The 19,357-nt window shown below is 39.2% G+C and overlaps 1 protein-coding gene across 7 annotated transcripts in view; it reads left to right on the top strand.

The window, feature by feature from the left end:
- Positions 1 to 611: 611 nt before the first annotated feature.
- Positions 612 to 19,357, top strand: part of PEAK1 (pseudopodium enriched atypical kinase 1) — a 120,367-nt gene continuing 101,621 nt past the window's right edge. For 4 of the 7 annotated variants that reach the window (XM_026068308.1, XM_026068312.1, XM_026068310.1 and 1 more), the window contains exon 1: positions 17,324 to 17,462. The gene's annotated coding sequence lies outside the window, so the exon portion shown is untranslated. The other 3 variants (XM_026068311.1, XM_026068314.1, XM_026068315.1) reach the window with 2 other exon arrangements.

Raw genomic sequence — 19,357 nt, forward strand, 5'->3', positions numbered from 1 at the left:
TTAAAAAAAAGGCTTCCTTATATCAAATGCAATTCTTGTCCKTGGCATGGATCTCCCATTTTCTGCTTTTATGGTGTGTTCTGGATTTTTTGTGATGTAGGTGATAATTTATTGTGCTGTGGAAATCTTACTCTTGCCTTTGCATGCCTGAAAATTGATGGAACCAGTTTTAAAACTGTGATAGTGTTGTCTTTTCCCTAATGGGAAATCAACTGGGAGAAATCGCCTGATGCTTTCAGGTCTAGGAAGGCACATAGGCAGCCTCCCCGAAAAACCAAACCATACGTAAGAACGAGAGCAGCTGCCAGAAATGCCACACCAGTCTGGGAACTGGTCGTACGAGGAGTGCTCGCCTTACAAAGCCTGGTCTGTCCGACTGCGACGCGGCGCTCGTGCTGAAGTTCATGGGGCTCGGGGGTGCCTTCTCTAGTTGTTAGCGATGCGTGAGTTTAATCGTTGAGGTGTTTAAAAGCCTTTTAAAGATATTATTCAAATGGTAGAAGGAAATGAAAAAGAGGGAAAACGGACTTGCTGAATGTTTCAGCAGCTGTTTGCCAAATCACATTTTGTGATTCATTTTTGTTTCAAATACTGCAGTGGCTGCTGGAGTTGGCAAACTCGGATCCCATTTGGAAGGAGGAGATTTCATTACATCTTTGCAGAGGAGGACCATCACTTGATTTTCCTGTTGCCACGTGTTTCCTTTTGCAGTGTACAAAAATTCTGGAAAAAAACTGTGTAGGTAAAGCCATTTTTCAAAGATTTCAGTGATCTTACAGAAGAATGGATTTAATTTACGCTTAGAATGTGGTTTCCTGTCTTTGCTCGCACCATTTGCATACCTTTAAAAATAGCTTGGTTTAACTTTCTTCTCCAGGAATGTGTCATTCCTTAGCTAGAACTGGTTGGGGTATTCTTTCCTCGATTATTTGCAAGTAGGTATAGGCAAGGAGTGATCAAACTCAGTCACCAAATAATTGGGCAGATTTGCAAAAAGGAAAGCTGATTAGAATCATCAGAAAAACAGGCTGCTCGTGAAATCCTACGTATGCTAAAATGACTAAGAGTAAAGCCTACAATTTAGGAAGATGATACGGCCAAACAGCAAAAAACCTGGGAGCCAAGAAATATCTGGGTTTTCTTCCTGCCTTTGTCATGCCTCTTGTAGCCTTGGCAACTGAGAGACAAAGAGGTTAAGGAATTTTCTTCTTCATAAAATGAAGATACAATATACAGCTTATTTCAGTTTCATTTATTGTTCTGCAGAGCACTCAAAGTGAAGGGTTTTTATTATTATTATTATTATATAGGCTGTATGATGTAACTTGTTTATTTAGGACTCGAAAATGAAGCCTGTGTTTAGTCGTGTTACTGTGCCTAGTTATTAGGCTGATGCTTTGTTTTAATCTGTCAGGCTCTTCAGGCTACAGTTCCATCCCTTCTGCTGTCAGGGGGCTGGCTGGTGTTTTAATCAAGCTAGACAAGTCGTGAACTTCAAGCAGAATGCTAAGTATTCACAGTATATAAGCATACTGAGGAGTGAAGGAGTACATAGGAGGTGGTTTGGCTGTATGCTTTCAAAGGGGACTTTTATTTTTCTCCTTTCTCGTAGAAATCAAGAATTTGTGATTGTGGGATCGAAACATTGCAGTTTGTTCTTGGCAACTTGATCAACTGTGGAATAGTTACAAGCACTTGTTTTTAAACCTGAAGGTGACGCTTTTAGGTTTAGTAAAATTTTGTACTTACGGCTTTTGTTTTATGTACGATCTGGATGTTATTATGCTGTTTATGTCAATGCAGCATGTTTGTAAGCAATGCAGACACTTTTAGAAATGGTAAGATTGTGGAGACATTTAATGGCCAATGGCTGTGGACATTATATATGTATATATGTGTGTGTGTGTATATATATTTATATATATAAATGAATCCCCATCATGAAATAGACACAGCTCAATAAATGTTATGAGTTATATTTTTCACATTTTTTTTTATCTTGGTGAGTACTTAGCAGCTTTTAGTTTATCAGGTTGAAAAATGTTAGCATGTCCATATTCTAAGGAAAGCAATGTACATTGCTCTGTAAGAAAATAAGAGTGCTATAGGTTTAAGAAAGGAAGTAGATGGAGTGAAGTAAAATGCTTGAAAGTCTTAGGGAATTCTAGAAACACTGTGTAAGATTTTTAGGCTGAGAGGAATAGTTCCTAAATATGCAAAGGGAATTAGTAAGAATTTAAATATGGCCAAAGACAATCAGGATTTGCTTGAAGACAAAGCGAATAGTAAGTCATGTAACAGGATGCATCGGATTAGTTCACAGATTATGAATCCCAAACCTCCACAAAATATATATCCCTTCCAGAACAGAGAAATGTCCAAGCACATTGGGCTTGGACATGTCTTGTGTAAAAGAACCATTTACAGCAATTTCCAACTTTCCAAAACATGAAAGAGAAATAATTAGCAGTAGATTTTAACCAAAGGAGCTAGAAAGGGAGTGAGTTGCTTGCTCTTTGTAGATGTGTTAATGATGAGAATCATTTCAGAAGTCAGCTTTCAAGGACAAAGGGACGAACACAATTACAAGATGTGTAAAATGGAAATTAGATGCTGTGACAGGGACTCAATTGTTTCGAAGATGAGAGGCTAGGATAAATTAAGAAGTATCAGATACCATCTTGGAAATGCTGGAAACTAATATTTTTGACAATTACTTTGAAAAAGAAGTTCACTTACAGAAACCATAGGCAATTGCAGATACTATATAGTTCTGTGCTCCTGATTTGTGTATCTTGCACACAGATTTTAGATAATGTTGACCTCTATTTTATATCTGAAAATTTCCATAAAATTAACTATTTAAAATATCTTTGACTGCTTCTACATCTGCTGAGATTTAGTTGCAACATTGTAATTGGTTCCCTTTTTTCTTTAAGTGCTCTAAAATCCGCAAGCTTATTCTGTCTCAGATTGCTGTCTCTTATGGGAACAAGGGGATAGATTTAGTGGGTGAATTACAAAGTAATTTGATCAAGGGCTCAGAAGATATGATCTTTCCTCCCTTTTCTTCCCTTGTAATGTTAACACTGTGGTTTTTAAAAAATAATAATTTGCACGTATACTTGGAAGTTCCAACTTTGGCTCTAACTTGTCCTAAGCTGTTACCACTTTGTGGGGGTTGATCTGATACCAGTTACTATCTGACAACTCTTGTTCCTCTAAGAAACTAATTTCCGAATTATATATTACAAAAGTTTGATCAAAAGATATAGCTTGAACCAATTAGATGAATAACTTACTGAGATCAAAGTAAAAATGGGATGGGACAAAGCTGAGAGCCTGAAGCACTTGTGTGTTCCCAAAATCTTTCTTGTAGATGATTTACTACTGCTGACCATCATGTCTGTCTGTCTGTCTCTCTCTCTCTGTCTCTCTTCCTCCCCCCATTAATGTTTCTAAAAATGAAGCTTTTTAGTATATAAAAATAAAATTTGGTCAACAATGACTTTTCTTTGCAGAATACTAAATATGTTTAGATTTTATTTTTGCTTCAGATACTTATGAAGGAAGTTGTTATACCTGCCAGCCACCTTGTCTCAGCTCAGCTCTGCTCTCTATGGGCGTAGCCTGACACGTTCTTTTTGAGTTGGGCTGGAAGACGTTAAGGAAATACTGTCCCTTAGCTGTTGGTTACCATCCCTCAACTAGTGATTCCTGCCCCTGCAGCTGAGCTACAGAACTGAGCTGCAATATCTCTTAATCGACTTCAGTGTGGAGTGAAACAGTTTAGTTTATGTTACTGCTAGGGATTTGAACATCTTAAACTGTTTAAGCTAACTTGCTTTGCTTCGCACTGAAGTGAAGTTGCATAGTCAATCACCATGTTCTCACTGAGGGACGGTAGCTTTATAAATCACTCCATCTAACTAGCAAGACAAGTTTTTACTTCTTGACTGATACCTTCAGCCCACTCTTGATAGATGTGTTTTTCCGTTCTTTCAGCTGACTCGTAGTGCTAGAATACGATATGTGGATGCAGTAGGAAAATCTGTCAGTCTGCTTCCTTGTTTAAAGGAAAGGGTGTTGGACTGAGTGAAGAGCCGTTGAGCTGAAGAGTTGGAGTGAGTGAAGCGAGGCTGTGCCTTCTGTGTTTGACACTTTGTACTGCATGAACCAGCTGAGTTGCCAGGTGTTACTACCTCTTATATTAAGGTGTCCCATGGGATGTCTCCTTTCTTCTGCACTGTAAGCATTGACAGCAGTGTACGTGGAATTCTTACATGTTCCCACAGCAAGACCAGGCTGTCATGCATTTCTGTCTGGCCAGGAAGTTTAATAGCGCTCGGGTATGATGTGTCTTGGATTCGCCTCTGATTGTGTCAGAGAGAACTGCAGCATCCTTGTTTCTTTGCTGAATGCTGATGACGGCAGTGTCACACAAATGGCTGCAAGACTGTAACCGTATAAAATGCAGCATAACCTACCAAATGTCGCATTTGATCATTCTCTGGATTTGTTTACATGGAAACTGCAATAGATGCATGTTTAGGCTGTACTAGGTATAGTACAGGCCCTGTTTTAGTGGCTTTTGTGGGTTTCAGGGAGCTTTAAAGAGAAGATGAACTCAGACTCTTCTCAGAGGTGCACAGTGAGAGGACAAGAAGTAATGAACACAAGCTGCAAGCAAGGGAGAAATTCATATTACATATAATGGGAAATAACTTCGCCATGGGTATGGTCAGATGTTGGAATGGGGCCCTGGTAGATAGTGGAGCCTCAGCCCTTGGAGATGTTCAAAACTTGACTGGATGAGGCCCAGAGTAACCTGCTTTGAGGGTGGGTGTTTGGACCAGACGACCTCCACAGGTCCTTTCCAATCTAAAGAACCCTTGAAAAGGACTGATAAACATCAGAACCTGTTTTTCATGCCTATTGGTTGGACTAAAGATACTACCTATCTATAAACCTTGCTGTGATCTTCTTAAATATATGCAGAAGCCAGTGGTTAAAAGCCTGTGGGTGGCAAAGTCAATTACGTAAACGCAAAATCAATTTCAAATTCGTTACTTATCCCTTTTACTTAAATGGAATGCTTGTATGTATATTGGGAGTTGGTGGACAAGTTCTTGCTCTGCTTTATTTTGTTCATTGTTTTATATATTTTAATTCTATCTTTTTGTTCAGCTTTTTCTGTAGGAGATCTTTTTCTGTTTCGTTAAGGTTTGTGATTACAACTGAATGCTGTTTTGGACAGTTTGTTACCTGAGTTTCAAATACTTGAATTTTAGTAATTTCTTCATAATAAAACTGATTGGATTAACAAGTGTATGCATACTGCATAAACGTGGGAGTTTTGTTCAATTCTGAAGAGATTTTTTCAAAATCTGAAAAAGAGGAGCATATGTTTGGAAGTGTGAAGGTCCGACTGGTAGGGGCAGTTATCCCAGTTGCATGGTTCTAGTTACTCTCAAGTCTTCAGGCTGAGTAATTTCTTAACAAAATTATGGTTCTTAATGTGATATTAATCATAACTAAGAGTAAATTCGGAAAATGAAGTTTACTGGGCAGTAGCTTTCTGTGAGTAGCTTCAGTTGCTAGTATGGTTTGCGCAAACGCACTTTCGAGGTTGAATTGTTGTGGTTTATGATGGAAAGCCAGGTAAGATTCAGCCTGGTTCCCCATCACACTTCACTGATTAATGGGAATGTACCCTTCAAGAGAACGCTAATCATTCTCTCTTAAAGCAAAAATCACAAAATTGCACAGGGGGAAATATGAAAATAATAGAGAGAGGACAGAACCATGCAGTGATCTAATGTAGAACTGACAGTCTCCCCACTTAACTCTCTGGGGCTGGTTTACATGCAGTTGACATTTTCTGGTCTCTCAGAGCAAATGGTCTTGTTGTGGGTGACTGCTTTATGTGTAGAGAAGTGGTTCTTGCTTTTTCTGTGAATTGAGGAGGATCTTGTAGGAAAAAAAGCAGTCATTAAGTGTCCACTTTGAAAGGGTGGACAAAGGTTCAACAACAATGTTCTGTTATGGCCACAGGCTGTGTCTGACTTGGGTGGCTGGTGGAATAAATGAGTCCACTTCTTAATCAGAAGAAAATACGAAGCTAAGTCTTAATAAAATCTTAGTGAAAGCAGGGAAATCTGTAGCATTCACTGAAGTTAGCAGGTCACTTTAATTAGACATGTTTCTATTTCATGCTTGTTAGATTGTAAACAGATTCTCCTGTACGTGTGAAAGTTGGTAGAAGATGATAAATTTAGCTTCGTGGAAGGAGGGCGGATGAGACTCCTGATCTGAGGAGGGGAAAAAAAAAAAAGGCACTTCCATGGTAGCTTTCTAATGTTGCTAGTTTTCAGAAGAATTACTTTATTATAATAATGATGACGTCATTTGAATGAGACTTCTTAAGAGATATTTTTTTTAATCGTTTAAGTGAGTTTATATCTCTATGCCTGTTTCATTGCATATTTTATTTTTCTGGTTGGTGCCTTTTTCAGTCCAAGCATGTGCGCTCAAGGAGAGCATAGGAGCTCTCACTGCTGACTCAGCAGTCTGACGGGCCCCGCTGTGGAAAACCTGCTGCTTCTAGAGCCTTTTTAAATTGCACACGGCTTAGGTGATTTGTGATTCCGGTGCGAAAGCACTACCATTACCTTGGCTGTCTTGAAAGTGAGACAGGCTAGTTTATTCTTACCGCTTGCATGTTAGAGAACCACTGTGTGACACGTGCTGCAAATTTAGCTTGTGACTTCACCAACAGCTATTTGAGCCTGACCGTCCTTCAGCCGCTCTTACAAAGGCAAACGCAGCAGCGCTCAGCCCAGTCAGGAGCAGTTGGCTTCTGCTTCACGGGATGGTAGGAGAGTGGCATGAGTGGCACAGTGCAAGCTCATTAAATGCTCTTTAAATGTCTTAAGAATTATTAGCATTATTCCGGTGCCCATGTGTAAATGTATCAGTGGGATAATCCTGTTGTAGTTGCAAGCTTCCCCATGTTCTCATGTTGCTTTCTGGGCAGCTCRGGCTCGCAGAAACATTCACTGATAAGACCTCTGCAGTGTTTCCTGATTTATTTGCTCTGCAGCAATAAGTTTGAACATTTATGTTTCAGTCTTCTAGGTTTTTAAAACAGCCTTCTTTTTGTATCGAAAGTGTATAGAAAGTTGCTCACTTTCTGAAAAGACTGTAATATGAAGTGCGAAACTGCTAAAAGCCTTCAGTGAGTGACAATTTAATACAACTTGCAATTTGTTAGCAAAGGAAGAGATATCACCTTATATTCTAATGGTTTCCCAACAATAGCGAAGTTGTGTGTGCTGTAGCCCTAGTTAAATGCAGATTGTAATGTTTCAAATGCAGTAATATTGTGGACAGCTAGGCTTTCACGCTCCAAAACCCTTAATCAAAGGAACAGGAGGTTCGAAGGGTCATTTCATATAATGGCAGCTTATAGTGATGCCTGATCACTCTCTGTGAAGACAAAATAACTTAACTGGGTAGATGTAGAAGGGAAAATTAAGTTCCTTCATAAAAGTATTCCTGGATAAGTCTGTTTATTAAATCAGGGAAAAGAGATGTATAGTTCTGAAGAGCTTCTTTCTTAACAAGGAAATTTTAAAGGGGGTTGAATTAACAAAGGATATCACTTAATGATATAAAAGTGTAACTAAGTATTTATGATATTGTAAAATCACACTTTCAGTATGCCTGTACAAGGGACTAGTATAGGTTTTTAGTCCTCCTTTTGCATTTTGCCGTTCTGAGAAGGGGTGATGGGGTAAATGAATGAGTCTCATGTGTCCAACTTCCTAGGCCTTCCCCCCCCCCGCCTTCCTCATGTGCAGTCAGTTTTCCCTGGAGCTTGTGAGTCACTCAGACGGGGATAATGCTTATTTATGCTCTGAACCTGTGCTAACCAAAGCTCTCGCCACCTGGCATATTTTATATATTCTCATGTGGAAGGTGCTTGTAACATGATCATTTATAGTCTACCAGGACACTCTGGAGTGTCTTTTATCCAAGGGAGAAGACATTGCAACAATCATTTTGAAAAACACAGAATGTGAAGAAAACATGCTTTTCCCTAGAAGGATTGTGTAGGAGTTTAATACTTTCTCAACTTGATGACTTTCATAGGGAAAAATCTAAAAGCTGCATATCCAAAGGAACAGGGGCTGTGCTTTGATTCATACAGTAATGCGTTGCATTAAGCCACCTGAATAGCTACATTTAGATTTGGAACAGTGCCCTTCTTGGGTTCTTGACAGCCCTGATCCACTAATATTCTGTGATACTGTGGTGGTTTTCACTTGAGAATGAAAACTCCCTCTGCTGAAGTCAGTAAGGCAAGAGTTTTACCCTGCATTTGGAAGGAATAAATTGTATTAGGAGTTATAAACAGGTTAAGAAGAGCTTGGGCTTATTACAGCTGAAGAATACTACAGTTATAGTAAAACTGGACGTTGTGAGATTGCAGTATAACTTTTTTTACTTTCTCAGTGCTGAGCTCCTGCTAGTGGACATGAAATGAGGAGAAGGATTGTTTTTATGACACAGAACTGTTGCCAGTAAGTTTCTTGGTTGCCATCAAAAAATTAATTTCACTTAATGGCTACGATAAGTTACCAGTTCAGACATACTAAAATATTGTGTTAAATTATTATGTTATCAAGTCCTGTGCACTTCGCATCTTTTATCCCAAATAGCTGTTTTGCTATCCAAAGTGTCGGAAGCAAGAAAACAGGTCCTTTCAAGGTTACAGCTCTTCATGCTTGGATAATGTAATTCAGAAGAGCCTAAACACAACAAATCAAAATATGTGAAGTGATGCATGGCTTCATGCTTCTGTAATTTTGCGAGAGTACATATAGATTTCCACTCTTCCATTTCAAAGAGCCCCTGAGGTATGTCAGGTATTTATAGTTATTGGACATCTCACTTGTACATGCCGGAGCTAATGACTCACACCTTCTCCAAACAATTGAAGTGCTTCCTGAATGGCAGCAAAAACATTCCTTCCTCCGCTCAAGTACTGATTCACGGTTCTGATTCACATTTGTTTGTTGTCATGTGGCAAGCACCATTTGGCATGTTTACTCCTAGGTCTTAATTACCCTGCAGCAGTACTTTTCTCTTTATAGATCTTATATCCTTTCCTCTCAGCTGTTGCATGAAAAAGCACCTAAATTAATCCAAAAATGATAGCTTAGTTCTTCCTCCCAACTTCCCTCCTCTCCCCAGCTGTATGCTTCCACTGCTTCCCTTGTACCAGCACCTGTGGGCCCTCCACTGAACTTATTCAACTTGATAAAGCAGCAGAAAATTAAATCCAGTGGAAAAAAAAAGTGGAGGTTTCAGCAATAGGTTTGTAACTTGAATTGGCTCAGTGAGGAGGCTAATGAGCATCAGAACAAGCACAAAGGAGGGAGCCAGACTTTGGGACCAGGAGCATGGTAGGGGAGAATATCCCTGTCAGCAGTGGTAAGCTGTTAACGCTGCTCAACTGTGAATTTTTATTTATTTAAGCTTTCGTGCTGGTTTTGGTCCCTGAATCAGCTTGTCCTAGTCAGACGAACACTAGAACTGGAGCATGTGAGAAGGTATAGGGTCACGTGCCAGGGCCAGAAGAGGAGGAAATGGCACTATCTGTTCTGGCTGTAACTAGCCGTGTAATCCTTTAATTGTCACCTGGATCCACACCCTCAGTCTGGTTGATCTTTTGGCAGAAGTATTGCGCAAGCCATTTTAAATAATTGCCCGTCTCCTCCTGCCCCCGTCTCATGGTTTTTTGCTGTGCTAACACAAGTGCTGCTATGGCTGTATCAAGAAAAGGATCAGAGAAACTCCAGGCAGGAGCTGAGTGGTGATTACCCAGCTGAGTAGTGGTTCAGCCAGATCGGTTCACGGAGCAGCCGTGCAGAAGGCTGTGAGTGTCGCGGAGGAGGCAGCGGCGGGGACCATGAGTTACCTGTGCGTTTTCTTTGTCACCTCAGCCATCCTGACGTTCCCGTTTACAAGTCACGATTCGTTACCCCCTCATTTGTGCTGAAACAGGTTTGTAGGGAAAGCAGGTCACCGAAATGTTGTGGCCTTAGTCCCTGGGCTGTGGGGAGAGGAATGGGATTGGTTATGATGGGATAAATGGCCCATTTGATGACCTGGCCCCACAACAGCCTGCCTCAGTGGACCTGAGGGATCAGCAAAGCTGCAGAACAGCAGCAGCAGGGTTTGGGAGATGGGTGGGGAGGAGATGGCATCCCAAGCTGTTTGCCACAAAAAAATATATGYACCAATATTCTTAGCTTATGTGCATAAATTTCTGATTCTTTTATTCGGATTAAATAAGAAAGTTGGAGATACCAATCAATAATTTGTTGTTTAAAAATACAGTGAAACATTCATAGCCTAAAGTAGCATATGTGATGAAACCTAGGATGTGGTTAAAACGAAGCTATTTTCAGGACTTAGGCTCAGTGAAGCAACATGCTTTGACTTTTACAGAGAACTTAATGTTATCTGTCCTGTGCTGAAGAATTTGTAGAATGCTGGCTCAGGTCTCCAAGATGGCCCGAGCTGCGTCAGTTTTGTTGCCCAATCAATCTTCATTCTCGTCATTCCTCTGCCCTTTACTCTTCTTCCAGTTTTCCCTCCTTCTTCCATATATACTTGAATGCAAGCCCTTTCCCTAAATGTAGCTCTTCTATTTAAGTATTCAGTGGTATTTATTCATTGTTTCCCCCAGCTCCAGACAACACAGATCTTTTTCTCCTTTTGGTAATTTCTACTGTTGACCATTTACATTATCTTATTTCTGCTTCATGAATTCCACAAACTTAATATTTCAGATTTTTACAGGCAAACAAACCTATAGGCAGTCTTGAAAAATAATCTAGCAAAAACACTGGTAGGAAGCTAACAATCGTCTTCTGCCCAAAATAAACTAATATAAAAAACCAAAATTTCCCCACCACATCCCGCTCAAATGTCTATCTTCACACACAAATAAAAATATTTGAAATATTATGAGATTCCTGTGGGTTCTTTAAATGAAATAACCTCCTTTTGCCATCCCAGGTTTTAAAAAATAGTAATTCAAAACCCAAACGCTTCCCCTGAGCTAGTCTAACTAGACCACACAGCTTGCAATATGCATGTGAGGAGGACAGTGAAGGGTTGTGCTGTAAGAGTTTATTAAGGAAACGTGGAGGCAGGCCATCTATAGGCTAGACAGATTAGGAGCATGACAGCTAGAAGCTGTTTCTTTCTGTCACCCTTCTGTACACCATTTGGAAAAGAAATTGAATTAACATCCCTCATGTTCCTCAGAGTTGTTCCTTTAAGGACCTATTATGTTCACTCTTTGCTTGAAGGCTAAATGTATAATTTTATAGTCAAGTGTTGCTAAACAATGCAAGAAAAAGTGTTTTTTTAAATGCTGGAAAACGTAAGCAGAATTTGTGTTCTGAGAATGTTGCAGTGTTGCAATCAGTGTTCCAGTTCTGGAAAGCTAGTTTCTGTTGTTTTTGTGTTTAGAATAATGCTTTCTATTCAAAATGTTAGGACTTTTATCTTCCTGGAACAGGAGTATAACAGAAAAGATTTGTTTCTTTTTATAAACTAAGAAAACTGCTTTTTGGACTACACTTGCACTTGTACTGCACGTTATTTGTAATGACTAAAAGCAGCGTTTGTTGAGTAAACTGATTGTAGACCCTGTCTTTATAGGAACTTTCTTCCTCCCAGTGCACAGTCCTCCTGATAATTTTGCTAATCTTTTATAGTGTTTGGAACGGTTGATTTTTCACAGGCAGAGTTGTAGCTTGTTGGAGTTAATGGTTAGTCTTACTGTTTTTACATTTTTAATGAAGATCAAAATAAACTCCTGTCTGCTTACCATCAGTTTCTCATTGAGGGAATTTTGCCTGAAAAACATTTTGGCAGCATTCATTAGCAGTTTCATTCTGATATGGCAAATATCTTCACCACGTATTAACAAAATAAATTAGGAGACAATGATAAATATCTGTTGACATAATGCATTGCAGTAGTTGTATTTGGATAACTTTCCATTTTTCTTGTTTCCTTCCTGGATTGTTGCATATGCATAAAATAAAAAGGGATTGTACTATACTGATATGCTGATAGCCTTCCAGATGCTTCAGTATAACTGATGTTGGAGAAGGTCTTAGTGAACTTGTTAGCCACTTGACTCCTTCCAACCTCAGAGCCCCTAGTAATTCTAGTGAAAAGGATCAGGAGTACTGGCAGAAAAAATCGGGTAAAAAATGACCAGTCTGAAACTCTGCCTCTCTTAAAACAACTAGGTCCTTCACCTTTTGTGACAGTCTAAGAATAAAAGCACAAAGTTTTTCCTCAAAACAGTTTCTTTAGGTATTAACTCTCAATTTTTGGATTTTCTTCAGAGAACTAATCAAATCTGATGTTCAAAACTGAAAGCCAACTTTTTAATGTGTATTCAGGAGATAAGCTGTCACCAAGGTAGGAAGGTGTCTTTCATTTCTCTATTCCAGATGAGGTGACGCAAGACAAAAATGAAGCAACTAATTTAAAACAGTAGGCGCGTTGTCTTCTGACTTTTACTGGGAGAAAAAGGAAAAATTAGCAAATGAGGTGATTCTGTGAGAATTATTGGAAATGCAATCTATAAATTAAACAATGTTTTTCTACAGGTTTGAGTATGTATTAAACTGGGATGATTTGAAACTTACCCAACTTCTTGCACAAGCTCGGAATAATTCTTGCAAGAAATGTTTGCTTGGACTGAACTGCCTAACAGACTTGGTTGTGTTTTGATATCTGCACTCCAAATGTAAATAAATCTTACCTAATAGTGGATAATTCAAAAAAATGGAATCTGTTTAGCTGGAACTTTTATGATGTTGATTATTCTGTTGGGATTTCTAAGGAAATGGAAGTGCTTGAGGTCACTGGAAAATTTTAAGTGTTAGGGTGGACAGATAAGAGTGTTGGGGTGGAAGGGCAAGTTTATTTGTTCGCATTTGGAAAAGGTGGACAAATGCTTTTGCAATGGAAAATGTTGGGTTCATGAGCAAAATGATTCACAAAAATACATTAATTTTCCTGACTACTTCACCCATTTTTTTCCCATTAGAGTGGAACTCCAATAGAGTTTCAATAGAGTACACACTTTTCCAATTTTTTTCCAATAGATATATAACGTTTCCCTTTAATAGATATGAAATGTGTAGCGTGGTGTTATTGCTTGGCATAAGCACAAAACTGAAAAATGCTACTGAGCATTAAATTTCATTTAAAAAAAATTGTTCTCATCTCAGTTTGGAGCAAAACCCAAGATCTTTGAAAACTAGGATTTCTTTTAACCATCTCAGTGAGCAGAGGACAAAGCCTAACGTCCTGTAAAGGTGGCCTTTTGTTCCCCGAGTCCCCGTTCTGGTCTGCTCCCACCACCGCCTCCCCTTTCCCTAGCACACCGCGGTCCGAAGCCGCGGCCTCCTTCCCGCCGGGCCGCCCTGGCCGCTCCGACGCCTCTCGCAGGGCTGTCGGACACCATCCGACACCTCACAGGGCTGTGCCGAGCTCAGCTGGAGCTGCACTCGACCAGGTTGTCCTCAGCAGCGCACTAGCTTGTTCTTTCTGCCATACCAACTAATGCTTTTTGTGAGATTTGCGGTTTCAAAGATACATTCATGATTCCAATTCTCCTTTAAAGCCGGCTGACAGTAGGGAAAATTGTTCAGGGGGGACACACAGCAGCAAGCATCACTTGCTTCGAATACCGGTATGGACACGTGACTAATAGGAAGATGTTACAGGCAGAGTTAATCTTTGGGTTTATTTAAGAGATGGTGTTTCGTCATGCCCAATTCAGGTTTTTACCCAAGAATTATCTTAATATTTGGAAGGATTTTTTTCCCTAAATATGTTTCTATAGTCAGAAATAAACTGCGGGGGAAAAAAATCAAGTTGTACGCTAGAGGAGAGCTGGAATTGCCTCTAAATATAATCCTGAAGTGGAATAATGCTGAAAGCATGGAGCTGTTTACAAGTGAACACCCCAGAGATACCTAACTGAGATTTTGCAGATGCAGTTTCTTGATTGTGTTAAGCTGATTTTAGGCAATACTGCCAAAGAAAGGGGGATCTCAGCAGTATTAGCACTTGTGCGGATGTGACCAGCTGACTCGGGTTCCTAATCTGTTTGGAAATTTGCTTGTGCAGGGGATTAGTTTCCAGTCAGATTAGGAACTACATCCAGCTGATTGCACAACCGCACCGGCGCTTTCATCAGCTACTGCTGGGAACGCAGGGCCAAAGCGCTGGGGCTGGTGCCTCCACCCCAAAGTGCAGAGTTCAGGCATCTTAAGCAGATTGTAAATCTGCACCTTAAGAAATATTTTGTTAACATGCCGATGGTCTCAAAGGCACAGCTGCTCATATATTGTTTAAAGAGAAAAGCAAAGATCCAAAAGCTCGTTGCTTTAAACATATTTGAGTATATTGTAATAGATCATTTTGAAAGTAAACTTCTTTCTGAAATAGTTTGTATGTTTTGGAGCAGAAAGCCCTAAACAGATGTTTTGTATCTTTGCAAACTAAAGGCAACTCTGTAGTCCATGATGTTTTGTACACTGCTGTATTCATACTACATGTATTTCACCCAGTTTTTAGCTTCAGATTCAAAGTTTGAGACAGATGTCAAAACTGCTGAGATATTAGGAATTAGAGAGGTCAGTCATACAGTGAGCTGAAATATGGTGCATCTGTTGTTAAAGTGTAATTTTGTCCTCAGGGTTTCTTTTTCTCTTTTTTTTTCGTTAGATAGTTGCACCTTAAGATCTGACTGTTCGTTCTAGATTTTTCATTTCATCTCAGCTGACTTTTGAGTTCAGCTTGGAGGATGAGGCCCACGCCACCGGCAGAGATTTAGTGAGGGAAAGGAGGCTGAAGACGACAGAGCTAAAGATGCAACTGCTACTTCTTTCCTTTCTTTTTTCGTCCTTACCCAAGCAGCAGGCATATGTCCCAGTTCCGAAACATCCACATGCTGAAATGTATTGCAGGGGACGTGGGGAGGGAGACGACAAGATCCTGATCGTTGTAGCACCACTCCAAGAGCTATGAGATTTGTTTCCTGGTTTGTGCCTTTTCATGACAAATTTTAAAAARATCGCATTGGGTTCTGTCCTTCATTCCTTATGAAAGCGCTGCTGGAGCGGCACAGTACGTTTTTGGCTTTGCTCTTTTCACTACTTGGCATTTTATCTTGTCGTGGGATACTTGGGTCTTGGCATTCTTTTGCTGTGATAAATAACTGAGATTGTAAGTGTACTTGTTCCATCAGCTAAGTAATGTGGTTTGGGGCAGATCAGTACACATATTGCTGCGTGGCAAATCAAAAAGTGGCTAAGTTGCCACCAAGGCAGACTAGGGACATTAGAAGATGGTGTCCTTTTGCTTCTTGTTCAAGTCCTTACTTTTGGTTCCTTGTGCAATGAACTCTGCACTTCCAGTGTGCAAAACACTATCTTGTCCTGTTAAATGTCTTCCTATGTTCAATGTTTTTTACTGGGGCTAAGTATGAAGAAATTTTAAAAAATATTAAATGTGTGGCCTATAGTTCATCTTTTCTTATTAACACTGCTTTTATTCTCTAAGCCCTTTGGGAAAAGACTTATGTCTTGAGTGGATGATACGGCAGTGGTAGTGAATAGTTTGTTTTAATCAATTGGTGGCACCTAATCATGAAATAAAATTTGCACTTTGAAGTCCAATCCATTTTTGTCATCTTTTGCTTTCATATCAGTCTTCATAGAGCTGAAATGCAGGTTATCATCTCCCTAACTCTTGCCTGTACAGAATACTCACTTTGCTTTTTCTTATTCATTTTGGCCAGGTGTCAGGATTGCATAGTTGCGAACCAAGAGTTGTGTAAGTTATTAGTAAGTTCAAGAAATTCCTTGTAGTATTTTTCAACTCTGTGTGAACCGGTCTCATTTCTAGAAGACTGCCTGCAAGATGCAATGCTGCTTCCCTCTCTTGGGGCTTTTTTTTTGCAGGGGGAGGAGAGGGGGGAATGGATGGGCTCAAGCTTTATGTTAGGTATATGTGATTGAACTATGCCAATAGAAAAAACATTGCCACAGAGCAGTAGGGGAGAGAGCAGAGGTGGAGAGCAGGATTGCCGGAGGAGATGCTGAGCAGGATGTTACTCTGTTGCAATAATGGTGGATTAATTAATTTCCATTGATTTCTATCCCCTAAACCCATAAAAAAAAATGGTTGTACAGTATACAATTACTAGTCTTGCACACTTTTGTTCAAAAAGCTTAGCAGTTGTGGGTTTCATCCAACTGGAAACCAAACTATTGGTATCTTTTTTTTTGGGGGGGGGGGGGGAAGGCGGGGAAGGGGAGAGATACGTTAAAAACTACTTCCAAGTAGCTTGTTATCACTGGTGGACACTAGTCATTCATCCTTTCACTCTTCATCTGGCATGATTCCATTTTACATAACTACAGATTTTTAAAGTAAAGCCAGAAAGGAAGTAATGTGATTTTACTAATAAAGTGATGTAAACTGTGGTTTCATGTATCAAATAAGTTAGATTTCCTTTTTATAGCCATTTTCTGTGTAAGAAATTTGCTTTATTTACAATTGCTCCAAAGGTGGTACTTTTATTTGTCCAATAAAATATTGTAATACACTCAAATACTGTAATAGACATAAGGACATGGAAATGATCATGTTAAATATTGAAGACAAGATCCCTGCATATTTTGAAAAGCATAATAGAGCAGTACATTCATGTTAATTGGCTATTTTATGCATGACAAGGAATTCTTCATATTTCAAATACTCCAAAATATAATTTAAAGTAATTTATACAGCCCTAAATGGGTATTTTTAGGAACTCTGTTTAAAATGTCATCTTTTTTGATACAGTCAGTGCAATACTTTCTGTTCCATCTTCTTTTTTTTTCAACATCAGGGTCTACGTTGATACAGATACTATATGCAGGACATAATAAAACCAAAACATTTTCCAACCTTGCTTATGGAGAATAAATGCTTTTTTCTTTAAAATAACTCAAACTGCTTTTGTTTAGCTAGAGAGTTTAGTAGGTAGCTTAAGTAAACTGTGCTTGTGTGAAACAAAGTCTTCCTATTTTTGTTGCCTCTGTTACAGGGAGGAGTTGCATCCCTATGATTCTCTCGTTATTTGGCTTCAGAGCTTCCAAATGCCGTGAAGACAAACTGGCCTAAAATGTCTCTGAGGAGACCACAGCGTAGCAGGTGCCCTTGAACGAAGGCTTCCCCCCACCTCTTGCTTCTGATGCTCTTTGCGCCAGGAGTTCTCCTCTGGCCCTTGTTTGTCTGCAGTTGTCTTGGCCATCAACTGCCATCCTCCTCATCCTGCAATTTGCACAGATCACACAATTTAGGTAATATCTAACACACGGAAACTCCAGATCGTGACTTAGCAAAGACATAGGCAAAAGTAGGAGCTTGAACATAGTAATTACACATTTATTTTTAGCTTCAAGCATGCATTTTGCTTAGGAATACGGGTAGAGAAAGGAACTACCTAGCATGCAAATCAAAACTTAATATCTTTCATAGATCAAATACTTATTTTTGTGTTTGGCTGAAATAATCGCTTATGTTAGGGTTTAAGAATTCATATTTTGAACACTCAGGAAAGCGATGCCTTTTTGTACTGTACAGAAAGGCAGAGGACACTAACAGCATGTTTTCTTTCCTTTAGAATACCTGCCCAGGATTTCTTTAGGAGCTTGCCCAAATACACATCCCCAGAGAAATAGATGCCTACTGTACATAGTGATGAGAATTTGTAAAAAATATTGGTAGTTTGTTTAAAAATCTGCTCTGGAGGTAGTAGTAGTTTCATGTTCCAGTGAGATCATTAGGTTGCTGATTGCCTCCCTGCTTCTGATTCTTGCTCTGAAAGTGCTAAGAAAATTATGCTGAATTGCACCAGCGTATCCCCATTTTAAAAGGATACTCTGCTTAAGTAACTTAGATGAGGGAATATTCATAGACCTTAATATAGTATTATTCAGCCTTAAGGTTTGGTTGTAGAGATTTGAATTCAGGAAATGACATTGTTATGCAAGAAGTGGAGCAGCTGAAAGGAAAAGAGATTAATGTACTAAGGCTTGGAAGGGGAAGCTGGGGTTGGAGGATTTGTTAGCTCAGGCACTGATTTTTCATGTTCAGTTAAGCAATCTTCTGTAAAACTTTACCCCCCCCCCCTTTTTTTTTTTTCCTTCTCCCTTTGGAGCAGAACAGGGATTCAGGATCACTAAGGAAAGTTCTGGTGTGTATAAATTGAAGATGTTCCTAATCTTAGTGCAGAAATGTTCCTGCTTATTCAGAAGACCTGGGTACCTTTGGTTCCTGGCATTTCTTTCCAGGGAGTCATTAAAATGAATACACAAATAGTATCAGATCATTTTTATAGCATCACTCAGCTACATTATTAACAAAATTTTGATTGATTAAGCAATGTAACTGTACCCATCCCTCAGGAACATCTGCACTATTGTGCCTTGGAGCATTTCCTATTTGATTTCAGTGCTTTCTTCAAGAGAGAAAGAACTAAAGGTGTAAAGCCTCTCTGTGTCTGCAGATGGAAAGACTCTGGCATTTGCAGGACCGTACCGTTATCAGTTCTGTTTAAAATGGAGAACTTAAAATTGGATTTTTTCAAAAAGATAGTATATATGTAATGACTTTTATTACTGTACACAGTAACTGAACATCAGAAAAACTAGAAAATGTCAAGTTTTATAAGATCTTTGTGCCATATATTATAGCAGAAAATTCTGTACATAATTCCAAAAAGAAAGATGCTTTATCATAAGTATCATTTTCTCTTACTACTGGGAGAAGTATAGAGTTAGAACTTTAATGCTATGTTTGTTTTTCCTCATGTGAAGAAAATCTTTTCAAATGGAGGAATGAGTTATAAAGGCGTAAAAGTAGAAAAAGCTAACCTGTAGCAATAAAGTAATTAAGTTCCACAGGGAGTACTTACCTTTCCCCATTTAAAAACAAACTAAAAAACCTCCACAGTTTTGGAAATGAAAATAAAGATTGGTGTCAGTAACTTAATGAAGGAAGCATCTACTGAAATGTTAGCATTTAAAAATATTAGCCTGAAAGCCATCTGAAAAAGTAATTTGTGCACATAATCTTTCTTCTCACCCATCTACAAGGAAGGATGGAACCCTTCAATTAAGAGATGTCGTGTTTTCTGTGTTCTGCACAAGTGTTGTAAGCTCATTTCGCTGTGGTATAACTTGCACAGACAATA

Source organism: Apteryx rowi, unplaced genomic scaffold (genome assembly GCF_003343035.1).
Source record: "Apteryx rowi isolate R43461 unplaced genomic scaffold, aptRow1 scaffold_27, whole genome shotgun sequence".
Classification (NCBI taxonomy): Eukaryota; Metazoa; Chordata; class Aves; order Apterygiformes; family Apterygidae; genus Apteryx; species Apteryx rowi.